General features: G+C 40.0%; 1 pseudogene across 1 annotated transcript in view; it reads left to right on the top strand.

Moving 5' to 3' along the window:
* Positions 1–20,214, top strand: part of LOC307188905 (ras and EF-hand domain-containing protein-like) — a 246,996-nt pseudogene that overhangs the window by 48,293 nt on the left and 178,489 nt on the right. The window contains exons 11-16 of the transcript in view: positions 2,309–2,459; positions 5,219–5,283; positions 7,360–7,433; positions 8,728–8,912; positions 9,207–9,247; positions 17,711–17,813. The product of the transcript in view is annotated as a ras and EF-hand domain-containing protein-like (transcript). The remainder of the gene's footprint in view (positions 1–2,308; positions 2,460–5,218; positions 5,284–7,359; positions 7,434–8,727; positions 8,913–9,206; positions 9,248–17,710; positions 17,814–20,214) is intronic.

The raw sequence follows: 20,214 nt of genomic DNA, 5'->3' as shown, positions 1-20,214 counted from the left end.
CTTGGGACCTGGTAACAATTTATTTAGAAGACATCTGTCTCTCTCTCAAAACTCACTAGTTGAGGATCCCAGAGCTTGGCATAAATCAGACATTTACTGAATGACCAAATGGTCGAGATTTGGCATTTGGAAGTTGTACTAGTTTTCTATCGTCACCGTAACAAATTCCCACTAGCCTTGTGGTTTAAGCAATAAAAATGTATTATCTTACAGTTCTGGAGGTTAGAAGTCTGAACTGAGTCTTAGAGGGTTTATGGATTGAACTGTGTATCTTCCTTCTTTTCCTGAGTCTCTGATTCCTTATCTGTGAAGTGAGGACAGTGATGCTCACCTGTCACCTGTCAGGATTTTGTGCGAGCAGGTGTGAGTGTTATTTGTATTAAATAAGGAATATGTGAAGACACGTAACATAGCATTTATTAACTGGCCTTCAGCAAGAACTAGTTCCCCTTTTGTTTCCTACTCACAGTGTAGTGGTTTTCAAAGGTTAGCAGGTATCAGCTCCTTCTGGGGCTGTGCTGACCGGTTTGGTGGCCACTAGCTGCCTGAAGTATGGCTGATCCAAGCTGCGATGTGCTGGATATATTAAATAAATACTGGGTTTTGAAGACAGTATAAACATTGTAAAATACCTCATTAATATTTTTATTGGTTACATGCTGAAATGATAGTATTTTTGCAATACTGAGTTAAATAAAATATATTAATAAAATTTCACTTGTCTCTTTACATTTTTTAATGTGGCTGCTAAAAATTTTAAATTACATATATGGATTACATTACATTCTATTCCTATTGAACAGCGTCGCCGTGCCGGGAACATGCCAGTTCCCAGGATCTACTGCTCTGTAAGAAACCACCCAAAATGTAATTGCCTAGAAGAGCACCACTTTTTATTTTCTGAAATTACCAGAATTGACTGGATCTCACTTGGAGAGTCCTCAGCTTCTCTCCCTTGGGTGTCTCATGTGTTTGCAGTCAGATGGACACAGGCTGTGGCGCGTCTGCACGTCTGCGGCCAGGATGCTCCTCCCTGTGGATCTCAGCCCCCGGGACCTCTCTTACCTCTCTCCCGCGAAGAACCCTGGCCTGCTTAAATTGCAGCTCAGAGCGGCCAGGCCTGATTAATGCCTGGCTTAGAAATCTCAGCACACCATTTCCTCGCCATTCTACTGGTCTGAGCAGTCACAGAGGCGGTGCTGACCAGGGGGCAGCCGCACAAGCTTCACCACCACAGGGAGGCAGACTTCTTTGGGACCATCTTGGGGACGAGCTGTCACACTCTCCTCACCCACAGAGACTGCCATTCAGCTTGTCTAAGGGTGTATTTCCCAAGCATCCCCAGGGATAGGAGACTTCCTAGGGGGCTTTCATAAGATCATGGAGGTCTTAGGTCCGGTGCTGCCTCTAGAAGTTAATTCTAAAAGAAATTTAGGAAGAGGCAAAAGGAAGACTTCTTTTTCCTGGATTTTAACCATCTGTTGTTATCTCCATGATCGTGTATAACTACAGAATGGTTATAAAGTCATCATTGCTTTTGTGCATTAGCTGGGGACGGGAGCCAGGTTCCAGAATCCTAAGGCGTGAGCTGTGCGTGTGGCAGACTATAAGCCATGTGAAACCACAGGAGAGAGCAAGAGTAGTCTGTGTGTGCGTGTGTGTGCACACATGTGTATGCACCTGGGCATGTGTGTCTGTGCACGTGTGTGTATGCACCTGGGTATGTGTGTGTGTTCATGCATGAGTGTGTGACCTGGCGCTTAGAATGCAGGTGCTGGAGCCCAACTGCCGTGCCACTTCTCCAGCTGTGTGACCGAAGGGAAATTTCTTAACTTCTTTTTTTGTCTTCGTTTCCTCACATATAAAATGGGGCACAGGGCTTCCCTGGTGGCACAGTGGTTAAGAATCCGCCTGCCAATGCAGGGGACATGGGTTCGAGCCCTGGTCCGGGAAGATCCCACATGCCGCGGAGCAGCTAAGCCTGTGCTCCGCAGCAAGAGAAGCCACGGCAATGAGAAGCCTGCGCACCGCAAACGAAGAGTGCCCCCGCTCGCCACAATGAAGACCCAACACAGCCAAAAATCATTAAAAAAAAAATTTAAAAAAATAAAATGGGGAACAATAAAATCACATAGTTGTTAGAATTAAATAAGTCAACAGCTACAAAGCATTTAGAACACTGTCTGGCGGGTGCATAGCAAGTGCTCAGTAGTGCCGTTTTATTTCTGTAGAGCTGTTTACGGTTCAGTTTTATACCTCAGTAATCTCCTTTCTCTCTCTGTCTATATGTCTCTCTTTCTCTCTCCAGGGAAGTGAAGAAAAGAACTGGTGAGGAGGACAGCAAATCCATTTCCAGTCTGAGTGGGACCAGTTCCAAAAAGTCAGCCCAGATGAATTGTTGCAATGGTTAAATCCCAAACATTCTTGGCCCATGAGGCTTCATTTCCAGAGTACTGAATGTATGTGACTTGTTTGCTTCTTACATAGCATAGTGGGGCATCCTACGGACACTGTCGTGTGGAGAATTACAGTGTGTGGAATCTGAGAGATGCTCTGGGGTCCCTCCAGAATCTCAGCTCTTGTTTGCTATGTTTCAATGAATGATTTGGGCCCCCTGGTTAAATGTACCTGTCTTGTCCTCACAAAGTCTTACCAGATAACATATAGGTTTTTAAAGTGGTAAAAAAAAAAATCACATGCTCAGATCAAAACTATAGAAGAAATTCACTGACATAATTAGATTCATGTGGTGGCTGATTTTGTAGATAACCTATAACATTTACTTCCAATATTCAATACTAGAAAACTAGGAAAAGGGGGTTACCATCCTAGCTGTGCTGTAAACTAGCCTTGTAGTCTTGGACGTGTCACCAGCCCACATTAGATCCGTTTCCTTGTCTGTAAACAAGCAGCTTTGCCTTTCAGGCCTTGGCCCTCTCAGCTCTGTAGGTCTTTAAGCAGTGGGAAGGAGAGCGAGATGGCCCACAGTTAATAAGGACTCGGGTCATTCATGCTTTTCAAATATTTGAATATTGATTCTTCTCACTTCATATACAAGAACAGAATTTAATTGAGGAAAAAAATGGTAATGTTTTAAGCTCCAGTGGAGACAGAAATATCTATCTTTTTATGTATAAAAAAAGAAAACATTTTTGCAACAGAAATAGTTTGTATATAGAAGAGAGTATTTTATAATCTCAGAATACTTATAAAGCCCATGGTTTGAATTAAGTGTTAGAAGTTCTAATGAAGGGCTTCCCTGGTGGCATAGTGGTTAAGAATCTGCCTGCCAATGCAGGGGACACGGGTTCAAGCCCTGGTCCGGGAAGATCCCACATGCCGAGGAGCAGCTAAGCCAGTGTGCCACAACTACTGAGCCTGTGCTCTAGAGCCCGCGAGCCACAACTACTGAAGCCCATGCTCCTAGAGCCCATGCTCCGCAACAAGGGAAGCCACTGCAATGAGAAGCCCGCGCACCACAACGAAGAGTAGCCCCCGCTCGCTGCAACTAGAGAAAGCCCGCATGCAGCAACAAAGACCCAACACAGCCCAAAATAAATGAATAAATAAATTTTAAAAATTCTAATGAAAACGTATAAAGCCACGCGCTACTGAAAATACAAAGTACAGGAAAGTTGTCACGTTTCACTTAAAAAAAAAAACAACAGCAAGTGACTTCCAGGGGCTGGTGAAGGGAGGAACAGGGAGTGAGTTCTAATGGGTGTGTGGTTTCTTTGGGGGATGATGAGAATGTTGTGGAACTGTGATAATGTTGCACAACTTTGTGAATATACTAAAACCCACTAAATTGTCTATTTTAAATGGTGAAGTTTCTGGTATGTGAATTATATCTCATTAAAAAAGCACACTAGTACTTAGAACGATTTACCATTTTGCCAAGTGAAAATACCCATGCTCGAACCTCCCTGTGATTTAAAAGCATAATCTCCAGTATAACTCAAATCTCCTAACTCCCTGGTTGCCAGCATTCAGTTTCTTAAATAATGAACGGGGAAAGAAACGTTACGTGTAGTTTTGGAAAATCATCTCTTTTGAAGCGGATTGTGGTTAGGGGAGAGGTAAGTCAGAGTCCTTTGTCTGAGGAGACTAGTGAGTTACTCTCACCCGCAGCCTGGTGGGTCTTGCCCTCCTAGAAGCTGTGCTGCCACCCAGATTCCCCAGTGAAATGTCTCCAACAGCTAAATGAGTCAACACCTGACCCCAGGGTGGGTCAGTGAGGCCTGGTTTTTTAGGTTTGGCTTTTGAGTTTCAGTGGCCTTCGCCAAGTTATTCCCAACCAGAGACTTGAACTTCCCTTGTGATAGGGCTAGGCCCCAAGTAGCTTGCTGAAAAAACTGAAATAATAGCTCTTATTTATTGTACTACATCATCTAAAAACATCCCTTTTTGTTGAATTAAAATAATTCCATGTAGCAGTTTTTCTCCTGTTTATGATGTTTATGATCAGACCTGAAATTCCCCAAGCTTTATTGTTATTATTTTTAATGCATATTGACCAGATATGTTACACACATAGATTATAAATAGCTACAATGTTGTTTAGCTTTTCAAGGTGTGCCTTCTCTCTACCTACTAGATCTTTTTTTTTTTTTTAACTGGAAAGTTGGTTGTGTCTTCAGCAACTCTACTGTGGATTCCTGTTTCCTGTTTTTTGGTCCCAGAAAAAAAAGTTTACATTTTTGACCGAAAGGAATGCCTTGCTGGTGGGGAATGTCAAACTGAACCGGGGAGGGGGTGGTGGTTATTTTTGTGCCATGGTCAGACGAAAGTTCTGCCACCGCTGTTTGCCTAGGTGGCAACTACAGAGCCCAGGTTAGAATGGACCCGACACCTATGTGTTGACTTATGGTACTCATGTTTAGGTGTTTGGTGCAATTGCACGAAACTGTGTTAGTATACATGTTATTGTGCTGTCTTTATTTTTCCCCAAAGTGTCTATATTTGTCTTACAATCTGTATATAAGAATGTACCTTTGATATAGAAATACCATCTTGATCTTTGCTTCTGGGTTGTACGGCCGGTACACCCAAATTGATTAGATTACATAGGTGCCTCTGGTACACAAAGCCATCATCTGTAGCTCTTTGAACCTGGATAAATATTTTTGCAACAAAGTCCAAATTAGAAACTTAAAGCTCCAGTTAGCAATCTTATTTAAAGAAAAGCTACTTACATCTCTTTCCATTGCCTTGCTAGGAAATCAAGATTATTATCAACATTTGATTTCGTGAAGGTGTTCTCAAATTTAAAGAATATTTTTGGTAAGAAAAAGGTATCTAATTTTTTTCAACAGATTTAATTTGATACTTTTGCTTAGTTCTGTGCAAGTAACTCATCTTGGCTCAATTTTTCCTTTGAGAGCTTTTAAAATCAGTTATGCTACACTCTTTTTTATGTATCCTGACACACTGGATAATATTTTAGTTTCATCATGGAAAAGAAAGTTGGATGTGGAGGCAGCTTTCACTGCTAACTTTAGCCTCATGCATTTTCATAATTTATTTTTTCTACTTGCTGCTTTATATGACATATGTGACATTTGATTATTTAATACTAAATGTGATTTGCATAAAGCCAAACTGCACAATCCTCTTGCTGAAGATAAAAATCAAGGTTAAAGATAAAGATTTATTTTCATATTTGTGCAGTGAATGGCTTCAGAGTGATGGTCTTTGTGGGCTTTTATAGTATATGTGTGTAAGAAATTTCATATGTATATATTAAGTAGGCCTCTGAGTATTGAATAATGATTTTATGATTTTGATTTACATGGTTTACATTTTCATAGTATCAGCTCTCTTTCGCTTATACTGTTTATTTCTCTTCAAACCATTAATAATTATCCCATAAAGTATAATTTTTATAGCAATACAAATGTCTAAGGAGCTACAGATATTTCCTGCATTGTAATTCAATGAAGCGCGCTTTCTTTGGCTTTCTGGATGTTCCCTTCAGCTTTGCTGCAGGTATCCCTGAAGTAGTTTTAGTTCTAGGATGTGTCTACATGAAACTGTGCAGTTGGCAGCTGGCTGGGGGGAGAAAAGAATGAACACATGGTGTGCGGTCTGTGGCACAGCCTTGTCATCTCGGCCAGTTGACCAGCTTGGGGTGTCATGGCCAGGAATAGTGAGGCTTTCATAGGATGCGCTCTGGCCAGCCTTATGACCTCAGGGATTAGTTCCTTTCTCTGACCCGCCCCCCACCCCCCACCCCATACACATCTAGCTAACTCCTGCTCATCCTTCTGCCTTAGCTTAAGCATCACTTCCTTCAGGAAGTTTCCCCTCTCGACTTCAAACCAGGATGAGGCTGTCTGCTCTCACTTATGTAGAATCCTTTCTAACTGGTCAGCATTCTTATTGCCCTCATACTTGTTCAACTAGACATATGCCCTGAGCTTTATCCCTATTGTCTGCTGCTGCTTCAAAGAATTAACTAAGGCAGGATTTGTGGAATTTCTGCAGGCACACATTGACAGAGATACACACATACACAATGGTCAAGGACAGTATAAATAAGAGGTAGCATGTATTAGTGGCCACTGGTCTGAGCTCTGCAGCCAGCCTGCCTGGTTTGAACCTGGCCTCATGTATCTACTAGTAGGTAACTGTGAGCAAGGGGTGTAACCCAGCTTCTTCATTGGTAAAATAGGGGTGATAACAGCACCTTCCTCATAGAGTTGTTATGAGCACTAAATGAGTTACTATATGGAAAAGGCTTGGAATAGTACCTGGCACTTTGATCACTCAATTAAAAATGAAAAAGTTTTGAGGCACAATTGATTGCATTGGTCTTGTTTAGGACCCTGGATACTACCATCAGTGTGTGATAAAATGCCCAAAATTTACCAGATTACCTGGGGGATGGGGCATTGTAGAGGATTCACTTTGACATAAGTTCACTGACCTCCCACATTTCTTGGTATTTTGATGGATACATAGTTGGGGTATCATATAGGATAGAATATTGTGTAGAGTGGATTAAAAGACAAGGAAATCATTGAGAAAAAAATAAGGGCCTGGAAGTTAGAATGGAAAGTTGTGAATGGAGTCTTTATAAGTGTAGGATCTCCATTTATTAAGGGCTGATTAGATGAAGTAGTTGAAGGGGTTAAGAAAATACCAGAGCTCTGTCTGGGATTTTTGAATCTAAATGACAGTAAAAGTGGTGGTGGCTATTTCTAACTGAATTGAAACTAACCTTTATAGTAGGACAAGTAACCTGTTGACAAGGATCTCCAGTGAATATATGCAAAAATCCTCAAGATGGGAATGAATCCCCAGCAAAGCATATTGTTTTGCAAGCCTTAAAATAAAAATAACATCTCTTCTTTCCAGATCTAGACATTAAGATATGTCTTCATAGATGAAAATGGAAAATAGGCACAAATGCTTCAACTTGAAATTACAGGGTAAGATCAATTTTCAAGTGCAAATTCTAGGAATAATTACCCAGTTTAAAATTTTCTTTTCTGCATCCATGTATCAGATTTATTTGTGAATTTATATCTCTTAAATTTCTGCAGAGTGGGAATTTAGTTGTAAGGCCCTTTAACTTGTGACCTTGCAGGCTGGCAGTGCACAAACCATGTTTCATGGCATTTGACATACATTTTTGTAGAGTCCCACACTGTTCTTAGGATTTTGGACTTATGAACATTTTTCAATCCCAGTTTTCTGGCACATCTCCCACTTGCTGTGCAGCAGGGTAGAACTCAGGAGATGGATTAAGTTCTCTTCATGGGGAGTCATGAGTAGTTCCAGTGTGGTTTTAGGAGTGAAGTTAATGTTCTTTAATTTACCATAAATATCGTCTCTTCCTGATCAGTCATTCTAGAAATAGATATTTTATCTCTTAGATAAAACCCCAAAACTTCTTACCATGATCTCTCAGCCCCTTGGTGATCTCCCTCCTAACTGTTCCCTCACTAATTCAGTTGCATTTATTGAGCCTGATCATGTCCTGGGTATGATCCTAGACACTGGGGATGTGGAGTGGGTAAGACAGACACTCAAACATATTATAGTAGGGGTTGACCACAAACATGTAATTTTTTTCCCATCCAAGATAGAAATATGGATTTTTATCCATAGACTCAATGAGTCCATGGCCCCAAATAAGAACCCCTACCCTGGGTGAGAAGTTTCAAACATAGTATATTCAGATGAGAATTCCAATGTAGTAATCAAAACTCCAAGCTTCATATAGAGATGTTAGTCCTTTCTGTGCTCCAATTCAGTCTGGAAGCCTACTGTGGGAAGGAGAGCTTGGTCCCCCTGCTCTGTCCTGCACCCCTGATCTACACTTACTGCTAATACATGCCCCTTGAGGCTCCAAGCAAGGGGAGCCTGGTACTAAAAACCATAGATGCTGTTTTATATGCTGGCAAGCTAAATCTCACAGAAGAAAAAGTTGTATGTGGCCAATAGTTCAAGACCATCAAGTATGCTGAAGTTTAAGAATAAAATGTGACCTTTGCAGGAATGTGTTATAATCTTATAACTGCAGCTCTGAAACTAGCCTGATTTCATCATCCCTCTTATAGCCATGAACATGGGCTGAGGAAGTAAGGAAGGTACAAAGACTGAGGAAAATTGGGTTAAGAATCAGAAATATTGAATGTTTTCTGGGATGAGACAGTATATCATTTTTCTTCTATCTAAAACTCCATTGAAGCTAGAGTCAAATGGATATTTCTTTTAAAGGTACAAACCCACAAAGACAGAAGACAATAGCAACAAAATTATGAAACTGGAGAGCAGATGAAAAATTTGGAAATGAGTTAACAACCTAAGAAAGCTGAATCCTAAGCCAGTAGTGGGGGAAAGATGAGAGGAATCTAGATTTACACTGAAGATTTTCCAGAAGGCTCAGGAATTGGTGGAAGCAGGTACATCTGGAACTGGGGGTATAAGGGAAGGTGGGGGAAAAGCATTTTGAGAAGCAGCTCTATCCTTAAATATTGTTCTCCCAGGCTGTGCCACTATTACTCTGACCAAAGTCTGGAGATGTATTTTCTGGAGTGAAAGAGAGGGATGCTAGATTGGGGGCTATGCTGGACACAGTTGAGTATACTGGTACTATTCAAAAAGCAGGGAAATTAAGTAACAACATCTGAGTGCTCAGTGCTAAAAGCTAATAATACCCACTCGGCTTTCAGGATACTGTTGCCTTTATCTTCCAGAGATTGAAAGACTTTTCCCTGGAGTACTGACCAGCTAAGAGGTAAGACCTCTCCCCAAGAAATGCACCCAGCCCACATCACCCTACAGTAAAGTTGCCAAGTTGCTCCCATCACTCAGAGCTTTCAATCAGGATTTTAGCTACCCTGAACAATCAAAGGATCACCGGATTTTTGTGGAAGGCTCTAACGTGGAAAATGGAGACCAAATAAACAGAAAAATATCAATGTGGGGGGAATAGAGCTTATGGAGGGAAAAAAAAGCTATCATTAATATATTTAGAGAGGTAGACAAAACTATCACAGCCATGAAACAAGAACAAGGTACTATCAATAAGGAACATTCACAGAGCAAAAATAAGCTCTTAGAAATTAAAAACGGGGCAGAGTCAAGATGGTCGTGTGGAAAGACACCGAGTTAATGTCTCCCTACAACTAGGGCACCTGCCGGCCACTGGTGAGGGACCCTGACGCCCAAAGAGACGGGAGGAACCCCCAAGTGAACCACCGGGGGTTGGGCCAAAGCTCCTGTGGTGGGGGCTCTCTGTTGGAACCACTGGACTTAACAGAGAACCTCAGACCCCAGGGAATATTCATCGGAGTGAGGTCTCACGGAGGTCCTCATCTCAGCCTCAAGACCCAGCTCTACCCAACAGCCTACAAACTCCAGTGTTGGAAGCCTCAGGCCAAACAACCAGTAAGACAGGAAGACAATCCCACTCATTTAAAAAAAAAAATGGCAAGAAAATATGTCACAGATGAAGGAGCAGGGTAAAAACCTACAATACCAAATAAGAGGAAATAGGCAATCTACCTGAAAAAGAATTCAGCGTAATGATCATAAAGATGATCCAGAATCTCAGAAATAGAATGGAGGCACAGATTGAGAAAATACAAGAAATGTTTAAAAAAGATCTAGAAGAACTAAAGAACAAACAGAGATGAACAGCACAATAACTGAAATGAAAAATACATGAGAAGGAATCAATAACAGAATAACTGAGGCAGAAGAACGAATAAGTGAGCTGGAAAACAAAATGATGGAAATAACTGCCGAGGAGCAGAATAAAGAGAAAAGAATTGAAGACAATCTCAGAGACCTCTGGGATAACACTAAACACAGCAACATTTGAATTATAGGGGTCCCAGAAGAAGAAGAGAAAAAGAAAGGATCTGAGAAAATATTTGAAGAGACTATAGTGGAAAACTTCCCTAACATGGGAAAGGAAATAGTCACCCAAGTCCAGGAAGCCTAGAAAGTCCCATACAGGATAAACCCTAGGAATAACACACCAAGACACATATTAATCAAACTAACAAAAATTAAATTCAAAGAAAAAAGAGCAGCAAGGGAAAAACAAAAAATAACATATAAAGGAATCCCCATAAGCTTATCAGCTGATTTTTCAGCAGAAACTCTGCAGGCCAGAAGGGAGTGGCAGGATATACTTGAAGTGATGAAAGAGAAAACCCTACAACCAAGATTACCCAGCAAAGATCTCATTCAGATTCGACGGAAAAATCAAAAGCTTTTCAGACAAGCAAAAGCTAAGAGAATTCAGTACCACCAAACCAGCTTTACAACAAATGCTAAAGAAACTTCTCTAGGTGGGAAACACAAGAGAAGAACAAGACCCACAAAAACAAACCCAAAACAATTAAGAAAATGGTAATAGGAACATACATATCAATAATAACCTTGAATGTAAATGGATTAAATGCCCCAACCAAAAGACACAGACTGGCTGAATGGATACAAAAGCAAGACGCATATATATGCTGTCTACAAGAGACCCACTTCAGACCTAGGGACACATACAGACTGAAGGTGAAGGGATAGAAAGAGATATTCCATGCAGATGGAAATCAAAAGAAAGCTGGAGTAGCAATACTCGTACCTGATAAAATAGACTTTAAAATAAAGACTATTACAAGAGACAAAGAAGGACACTACCTAATGATCAAAGGATCAATCCAAGAAGGAGATATAACAATTATAAACGTTTATGCACCCAACATAGGAGCACCTCAATACATAAGGCAAATGATAACAGCCGTAAAAGGGGAAATTGACAGTAACACAGTCATAGTAGGGGAGATTAACACGCCACTTACACCAATGGACAGATCATCCAAACAGAAAATAAATAAGGAAACACGAGCTTTAAATGACACAATAGACCAGATAGATTTAATTGATATTTATAGAACATTCCACCCAAAAGTGGCAGAATACACTTTCTTCTCAAATGCATACAGAACATTCTCCAGGATAAATCACATCTTGGGTCACAAATCAAGCCTCAGAAAATTTAAGAAAATTGAAATCATATCAAGCATCTTTTCTGACCACAGCACTACGAGACTGGAAATGAATTACAAGAAAAAAACTGTAAAAAACACAAATACATGGAGGCTAGACAGTGGGCTACTAAATAACCAAGAGATCACTGAAGAAATAGAAGAAGAAATTTAAAAAATACATAGAAAGAAATGACAATGAAAACATGACGACCCAAAACCTATGGGATGCAGCAAAAGCAGTTCTAAGAGGGAAGTTTATAGCAATTCAATCTCACCTCAAGAAACAAGAAAAATTTCAAATAAACAATCTAACCCTACACTTAAAACAACTAGAGAAAGAAGAACAAAGAAAACCCAAAGTCAGTAGAAGGAAAGAAATCATAAAAATCAGAGCAGAAATAAATGAAATAGAAACGAAGAAAACGTAGTAAAGATCAATAAAACTAAAAGCTGGTTCTTTGAGAAGATAAACAAAATTGATAAACCCTTAGCCAGACTCATCAAGAAAAAAAGGGAGAGGACGCAAATCAATAAAATTAGAAATGAAAAAGGAGAAATCACAACTGACACAGAAATACAAAGGATAATAAGAGACTACTACAAACAACTATATGCCAATAAAATGGACAACCACGAAGAAATGGACAAATTGTTGGAAAGGTACAATTTTCCAAGAACCAGGAAGAATTAGAAAATATAAACAGACCTATCACAAGTAATGAAATTGAAACTGTGATTAAAAAATCTTCAAACAAACAAAAGTCCAGGACTAGATGGCTTCACAGGTGAATTCTATCAAACATTTAGAGAAGAGCTAACACCGATCCTTCTCAAACTCTTCCAAAAAATTGCAGAGGGAGAAACACTCCTAACTTCATTCTACAAAGCCACCATAACCCTGATACCAAAATCAGAAAAAGATAGCACAAAAAAAGAAAATTATAGACCAATATCACTGATGAACATAGATGCAAAAATCCTGAACAAAATACTAGCAAACAGAATCCAACAAACATTAAAAGGATCATACACCATAATCAAGTGGGATTTATCCCAAGGATGCAAGGATTCTTCAACATATGCAAATCCATCGATGTGATACACCACATTAACAAATTAAGGAATAAAAACCATATGATCATCTCAATAGATGCAGAAAAAGCTTTTGACAAAATTCAACACCCATTTATGATAAAAACTCTGCAGAAAATGGACATAGAGGGAAGCTACTTCAACATAATAAAGGCCGTTTATGACAAACCCACAGCAAGCATCATACTCAATGGTGAAAAACTGATAACATTTCCACTAAGATCAGGAACAAGACAAGGATGTCCACTCTCGCCACTCTTATTCAACATAGTTTTGGAAGTCCTAGCCATGGCAGTCAGAGAAGGCAAAGGAATACAAATTGGAAAAGAAGAAGTAAAACTGTCACTCTTTGCGGATGACATGATACTATACATAGAAAACCCTATAGATGCCACCAGAAAACTACTAACCAGTGAACTTAGTAAGGTTGCAGGATACAAAACTAATGCAGAGAAATCTCTTGCATTCCTATACACCAACAATGAAAAATCAGAAAGAGAAATTAAGGAAACAATCCCATTTACCATTGCAACAAAAAGAATAAAATACCAAGGAATAAACCTGCCTAAGGAGGTGAAAGACTTGTACTCAGAAAACTATAAAACATTGATGAAAGAAATCAAAGATGACATAAACAGATTGAGAAATATACCATGTTCTTGGATTGGAAGAATCAATATTGTGAAAATGACTCTACTACCCAAAGCAATCTACAGATTCATTGCAATCTCTATCAAACTACCAATGGCATTCTTCACAGAATTAGAACAAAAAATTTTACAATTTGTATGGAAACACAAACGACCCCAAATAACCAAAGTGATCTTAAGGAAGAAAAACGGAGTTGGAGGATCATGCTCCCCGACTTCAAACTATACGACAAAGCTACAGTTATCAAGACAGTATGGTACTGGCACAAAAACAGAAATATAGATCCACAGTACAGTCTAGAATGCCCAGAGATAACCCCACGCACATATGGTCACCTAGTTTACAACAAGGGAGGCAAGAACATACAATGGAGAAAGGACAGCCTCTTCAATAAGTGGTGCTGGGAAAACTGGACAGCTACATGTAAAAGAATGAAATTAGAACACTACCTAACACCATACACAAAAATAAACTACAAGTGGATTAAAGACCTAAATGTAAGACCAGACACTATAAAACTCTTAGAGGAAAACATAGGAAAAACACTCTTTGACATAAACCACAGCAAGATCTTTTTTGATCCACCTCCTGGAGTAACAGAAATAAAAACAAAAACAAATGGGACTTAAAAGCTTTTGCACAGCAAAGGAAACCATAAACAAGACAAAAGACAGCCCTTAGAATGGGAGAAAATATTTGCAAATGAAACGACAAAGGATTAATCTCCAAAATATACAAACAGCTCATGGAACTCAATATCAAAAAAACAAATAACCCAATCCAAAAATGGGTGGAACACCTAAATAGACATTTCACCAAGGAAGACATACAGATGGCCAAGAGGCACATGAAAAGATGCGCAACATCACTAATTATTAGAGAAATGCAAATCAGAACTACAATGAGGTATCACCTCATGCCGGTCAGAATGGCTATTATCAAAAAATCTAGAAACAATGCTGGAAAGGGTGTGGTGAAAAGGGAACCCTCCTGCACTGTTGGTGGGAATGTAAATTGATACAACCACTATGGAGAACAGTATGGAGCTTCCTTAAAACACTAAAAATAGAACTACCATATGACCCAGCAATCCCACTACTGGGCATATACCCTGAGAAAACCATAATTCAAAAAGAGTCATGTACCACAATGTTCATTTCAGCACTGTTTACAATAGCCGGGATGTGGAAGCAACCTAAGTGTCCATCGACAGGTGAATGGATAAAGAAGATGTGGCACATATATACAATGCAGTATTACTCAGCCATAAAAGGAAAGAAATTGAGTTATTTGTAGTGAGGTGGATGGACCTAGAGTCTGTCATACAGAGTAAAGTAAGTCAGAAAGAGAAAAACAAATACTGTATTCTAACACACATATATGGAATCTTAAAAAAATAAAAATGGTACTGATGAACCTTGTTTTGGGGCAGGAATAAAGATGTAGACATAGAGAATGGACCTGAGGACATGGGCTGGGAGGGGGAATCTGGGGCAAAGTGACAGTAGCATGGACATATATACACTACCGAATGTAAAATAGTTAGCTAGTGGGAAGCAGCAGCACAGCACAGGGAGATCATCTTGGTGCTTTGCGATGACTTATTGTGGTGGGATAGGGAGGATGGGAGGGAGGCTCAAGAGGGAGGGGATATGGGGATATGTGTATGCATATGGCTGATTCACTTTGGTGTACAACAGAAACTAACAGTATTGTGAAGCAATTATACTCCAATAAAGATCTATTTAAAAAAAAGCAAAATGTGACAGCAAAGTTAAAAAAGTAAACAATACAGAGTTTGGAAGACAGATTTGAGGAGTCTTCCAGAAAGAAAAGCACAAAGAAAGAAACCAGGAGAGGAAGGAAGGCCAACATCCAAGAATAGCTGTTCTGGAAGGCAACAACAGAGAAAGCAGGATGACAAAATAAGACAAACTTCCAGAGCTGAAAGACATGAGTTGCTAGATTGAAAGAGCCTATCTAGAACCCAGAAGAATGGATGAAAATAGAGTATACCGTCATTAGGACCCTATGTCTAGGGAAAAAATTGTCCAAGTTTCCAGAGAGAAGAAGCAAGAAAATCAGGAAACAAGAATTAGAATGGCTGTGCACATTTCAGCAGAAACACTAGAAGCAAAAGGCAATGAAGCAAAGCTTTCAAACTTCTGAAAGAAAATTCTTTCTAAACTTTAATTCTGTACCTAGCCAAACTATCAAGAAAATGTCAATAATAATGACATTTTCAAGATATTCAAGGTCTCCAAAAACCTTCTCTTTCATATACTCTGTGCACTTTTAAAAGAAGCTCTTGGAGAACTTGTTCCAACAAAGGAAAAGTAAGTGACATGGAATATAAGAAACAAGAGATTCAGCACAGGAATGGTGTGAAGTTCAAGTCCCAATGAGACACTGAAGGGAGAGCCCAGGATGAGAGACTTTGCAGTTGCAGAAGGATACTGGTCCTGATTGGAACAGTGTGACTTAAGAAAGCTGTCATCTAAATATAGCGAACACTGCTGAATGTTATACATGAAAATTGTTAAGAGAGTAAACCCTAAAAGTTCTCATCACAAGAAAAATTTTTTTCTGTTTCTTTAATTTTGTATCTAAATGAGATGATAGATGTTCACTAAACTTACCGTGATAATCCTTTCATGATGCATGTAAGTCAAATCATTATGCTGTGCACCTTAAAACTATACAGTGATGTATGTCAATTGTATCTCAGTAATACTGAAAGGAAAAAAAAGAATTAAAAAAAAGAATAAAAAGTCCATTAAAAAAATCACCAAGTGCCATTATAGCATCTTTTTATCTGAGGACAGAATGCTGCAGTGAGCCTGACCCTAGTTCTCATCTGTGCTCTCCTGTCCTTGCCTCCACGTGCTGATGAAGTTCCTGCTTCCTTCCCTTCATGCTGTTTGGATTAGCTGTTCATTCTGCCTCACTGGAATATTCTGTTCCTACCTCTTGGTGGGAGGCTGTGTCAAACTATAAAACAAGAGAGGGAGGGAGGAAGGGGGAGAAAGAGAGAGAGAGAGAGAGAGAAAATTTCACTCTTACATTACCACAGACATCCTGTACCCAGCTCACACTAGATCCTCCCAGATTGCCCATCTCTGGTAAGCCTTGTTTCCAGAGAGTTACTCATTGGATTTTCAACTGATGTGCCCAGAAGGAAGGAGAGAGGGAGGGATGGAAGGAAGGAAGGAAGGGAGGAAGGAAGGAAGGGAGGAAGGAAGGAAGGGAGGAAGGAAGGAAGGGAGGAAGGAAGGAAGGAAGGGAGGAAGGAAGGAAGGGAGGAAGGAAAGAAATAAGAGGAAGGAAGGAAGGAAAGAAATAAGAGGAAGGAAAGAAGGAAGGAAGGAAGGAAGGAAAGAAATGGAGGGAAGAGGACGATTAGTGTTATATGGAACACAATTTTCAAACATTCTCTAATTTAAATATTTGAATTTCATTCAAAAAAATTTTAATCACTTGCCTATGTTTTTCATAACTGTAGACAAATGGGTCTTCACAATAGTATTTTAAAGTTCTTGATTAAATACTACGCTGGATAATTCAGGTTATCAGACCCTCTGATAGCCATTTGTCACTTTCTTTTCTACCAGCATCTGAGTACCCTTCTTCTTTGGAGGGAATCCCACACCATGAATGTTAGTGGGAAGGAGAATGCCACAGATCCTGAGAGAAACTTAAAGGAACAAATATTTTCTCTCCCCATCCCCTAAAACCCCAGCTTATGTGTATAACCTAGACTTAGCACCTATCTCTAAGGGAGTGATACAGACTTAAAAGTAGTTATTAAATCACTCACACCACAGTGATGGTAGAGGGGGTGCTACAGTGGCAATATCTTGGTTGGATCACAGACCTTCTGGGGCATTGATGTGGTTGAATTCCCCTGAGATGAGCTTCCCTTGCTTGGTTTCTGCTTATAATCTGTAATCTGCACTGGGTTCTTAAGGCTTCTCACTGATTCTGTGAGTTACCCAAAGCCTGTAGATAAGATTATTTTCTGCTAAGACTCAAAAAAGCCTGTAAATCCATTAATGTTTCTAGTTTGTTTACATGTAACATCTCTTAATTTTGACATCAAAACCCCAGATAATTAGTCTATGTATTCTGTCTTGTTTTTCTTCCTGATCTGACGAATTACCACAAACTCTATGACTTAAAGCAACATAAACTTATTATTTTAGTTTTGGAGGCCACAAGTACAAAATAGGTCTCATGGACTAAAATCAAGGTTTCAGCAGGATGGAATTTCTTCTAGAGACTGTAGGGAGAATCCATTCCTTGTCTTTTCCAGCTCCTTAGAGGCTGCCTGCACTCTTTGGCTCATGACATGACATCATTCCCCCATGCCCTCCAGCAGTGACATCATTCCAAGTTCCTTTTCTGCATTCATATCTCTTTCTCTGGTTCTGACTCTCCTCCCTTGCTCTTTCCCTTGTAAGGACCCGTGTGATTTTGTTGAGATGACCTGAATAATCCAGGACACCCGCTGCATCTCAAGATTGTTAATCACACCTGCAGAGATGTGATCCTTTTGCCAATAAGGTAACATGTTACGGTTTCTGTGGATTAGTACTTTGGTGGGCTATTAGTGTCTCTACTGCAACATCACAATAATTTTGTATCTTTATTTTTTTTCTTTTTACAATTTCAGAGTCATTAGGTGATTTAAATTTTAAAAAGGAAGAATGCTTTATATTCTCTCATAGTTTGCCTTTTAATCTTCTAATTTTGAGAACCTAAATGAGCACACACCAAACATTTTGAGACCTTTTTAATATTTGTATGTGAGGTGATTTTTAAAAATTCATAAGTGCTTTTTTAAAAATATTTTATATATATTTTATTTTTGGCTGTGTTGGGTCTTTGTTGCTGTGCACGGGCTTTTTGTGGTTGTGGTGAGCTGGGGCTACTCTTCGTTGCAGTGCGCAGGCTTCTCATTGTGGTGGCTTCTCTTGTTGCTGAGCACGGGCTCTAGCACACGGGCTTCAGTAGCTGTGGCACACGGGCTCAGTAGTTGTGGCTTGTGGGCTCTAGAGTGCAGGCTCAGTAGTTGTGGCGCACGGGCTTAGTTGCTCCACGGCATGTGGGATCTTCCCAGACTAGGGCTCGAACCCATGTCCCCTGCATTGGCAGGTGGATTCTTAACCACTGTGCCACCAGGGAAGCCCATAAGTCCTTTTTGAAAATAGGAAATGAGCATTTATTATTTCAAACATTAAGTTCATCTAAATGACCACAACCTGACATAGAGCTGGCCAAATAAACACACAGCATCGGTTAGAGGAAATACTCTCTGAAAGGTTGGGCAGAAAGAAAAACAAACAAAAAAAAGATATGCTTCCTATTCCTGAAGAACATATCACTTAGTTGACAAGATCACAAAAGAGGCCATCTCCTCTGCTGCTGGAGAGAATGGAGCCATTGATAAATTCCAGCTGTGTAGTGACTGGGAGAATGTGTGTTCCCGTGGGCTTCTCCGCCATCCATTGGGTTAATGTGTACTCTGTGCCTCTTATCATTTTAGAGGCTGTTCAAATGGCTGTAAATGGATATGGTCCTTTGAGGAGTTTATAACTCCAGAGATTGTAGACTCGATGGGATTTCAGTGGGAGCACTGGGCAAGTACACAGATGAACGACTAAAAATACACATCACAGCATGTACAGCTGACCTTGTGCAGGCGCTCTATCATAAAGGGAGCTAGATATCTACCAGACGGTACCATAGAGCATCAACCAGACTTGTGGCTAGCTTAGATTTGGGCAAGGTACGGAGAGGACATACTTTTCTTATTTTAGTCAGAAAAACAAGTATTTCCTAAGTGTTTACTGTGTCCTACGAGCTTTCTATGTATTTTCTCACTGTATCCTTGCAATAACTCCTGTTTTAACAGAAGAGGAAACAGGCTTAACCAAGATGAGTGACTTAGCTCAATTGATTAAGGACCTAAATGGCAGAGGTAGGATTCCACCTAGGTCTGTTTGAGTCTTTCCTCTATAGCACCCTGCCTGAAACAAAGTATGTCTTAAAGATCACCCAGATTTACTGAGTCTAAATGATCTTGGAGAAGAAAATATTTCATGACGATAATTATTATATATACTTTAAAAAATTATAGGAAACATCTTTTCTTTCTGTTGTCTTGACTCCTCAGAAGGAGAGATAAGATTGTAATGTAGCCAATGCTCAGATTCAAATTCAAGACAGTCATCTCAATGGCCTTTGCCCTGTGGCAGGCCAGGTCTCTTTCAGTTTTTGTTCTGGAACGACGATGGTTTCTATAGGGTTTTTCTCCCTCCGTCTTGACTATTGGAAGCTCTCAAATTCTCCTAAGAACCAGTTCGTGATTTCCCAACTGGATGGTGAGCAGAGGAAACACTCTCCTCTCCATGGACCTGACGCAGTGAGTGGACACCCAGGATAGAATGAATGCCCGTGCTAAGAGGGATTTTAGAGATTATCCATTCTAAGCACCTTGTATTTAACTGGTGAGGTAACTGGTATTTGGGGAGAGCCTATGACTGTCTGGTGTTGTTTCAGAGCTGGACCCAGAGTCCAGGGCTCCTGTCTTCAAGCCAACACTCCTCCTTCTGCTTTGCAGGACTAGGAGCTGAGAGTGTGGGCCAGCTTTTTCCCCTCCCTTCCTTCCATTTCTCTTGAGTGCAAAGGTAAAGGCACAAAGGGTGTGGGGGTTTTTGTTTCAAGGCACAGAAGGAAAGGACAACTAGAGGCATATGGCCCAGTCACTAGTGACTCCCCTGTTAAGCATAGAAGTAAAATTTTTTCCCAAACTAGACCTTAACCTAAAATACTTGGGGTATTTAATGCAAAGCACTCACTGTCAGGTAATTAAAAAAAAAAAAGCAACCTAGTAGGCAAAAGACTTAGGAAATTAACCGAAGGTCTTAGGGGAAAGGAGCTGTTCATGTGTGTCAGTTACATA

This window comes from Stenella coeruleoalba, assembly GCF_951394435.1.
Source record: "Stenella coeruleoalba genome assembly, chromosome: 7".
Taxonomy (NCBI): domain Eukaryota; kingdom Metazoa; phylum Chordata; class Mammalia; order Artiodactyla; family Delphinidae; genus Stenella; species Stenella coeruleoalba.
Note: the sequence above shows the minus strand (reverse complement) of the source record. Positions and strands in the feature narration are given on the sequence as shown.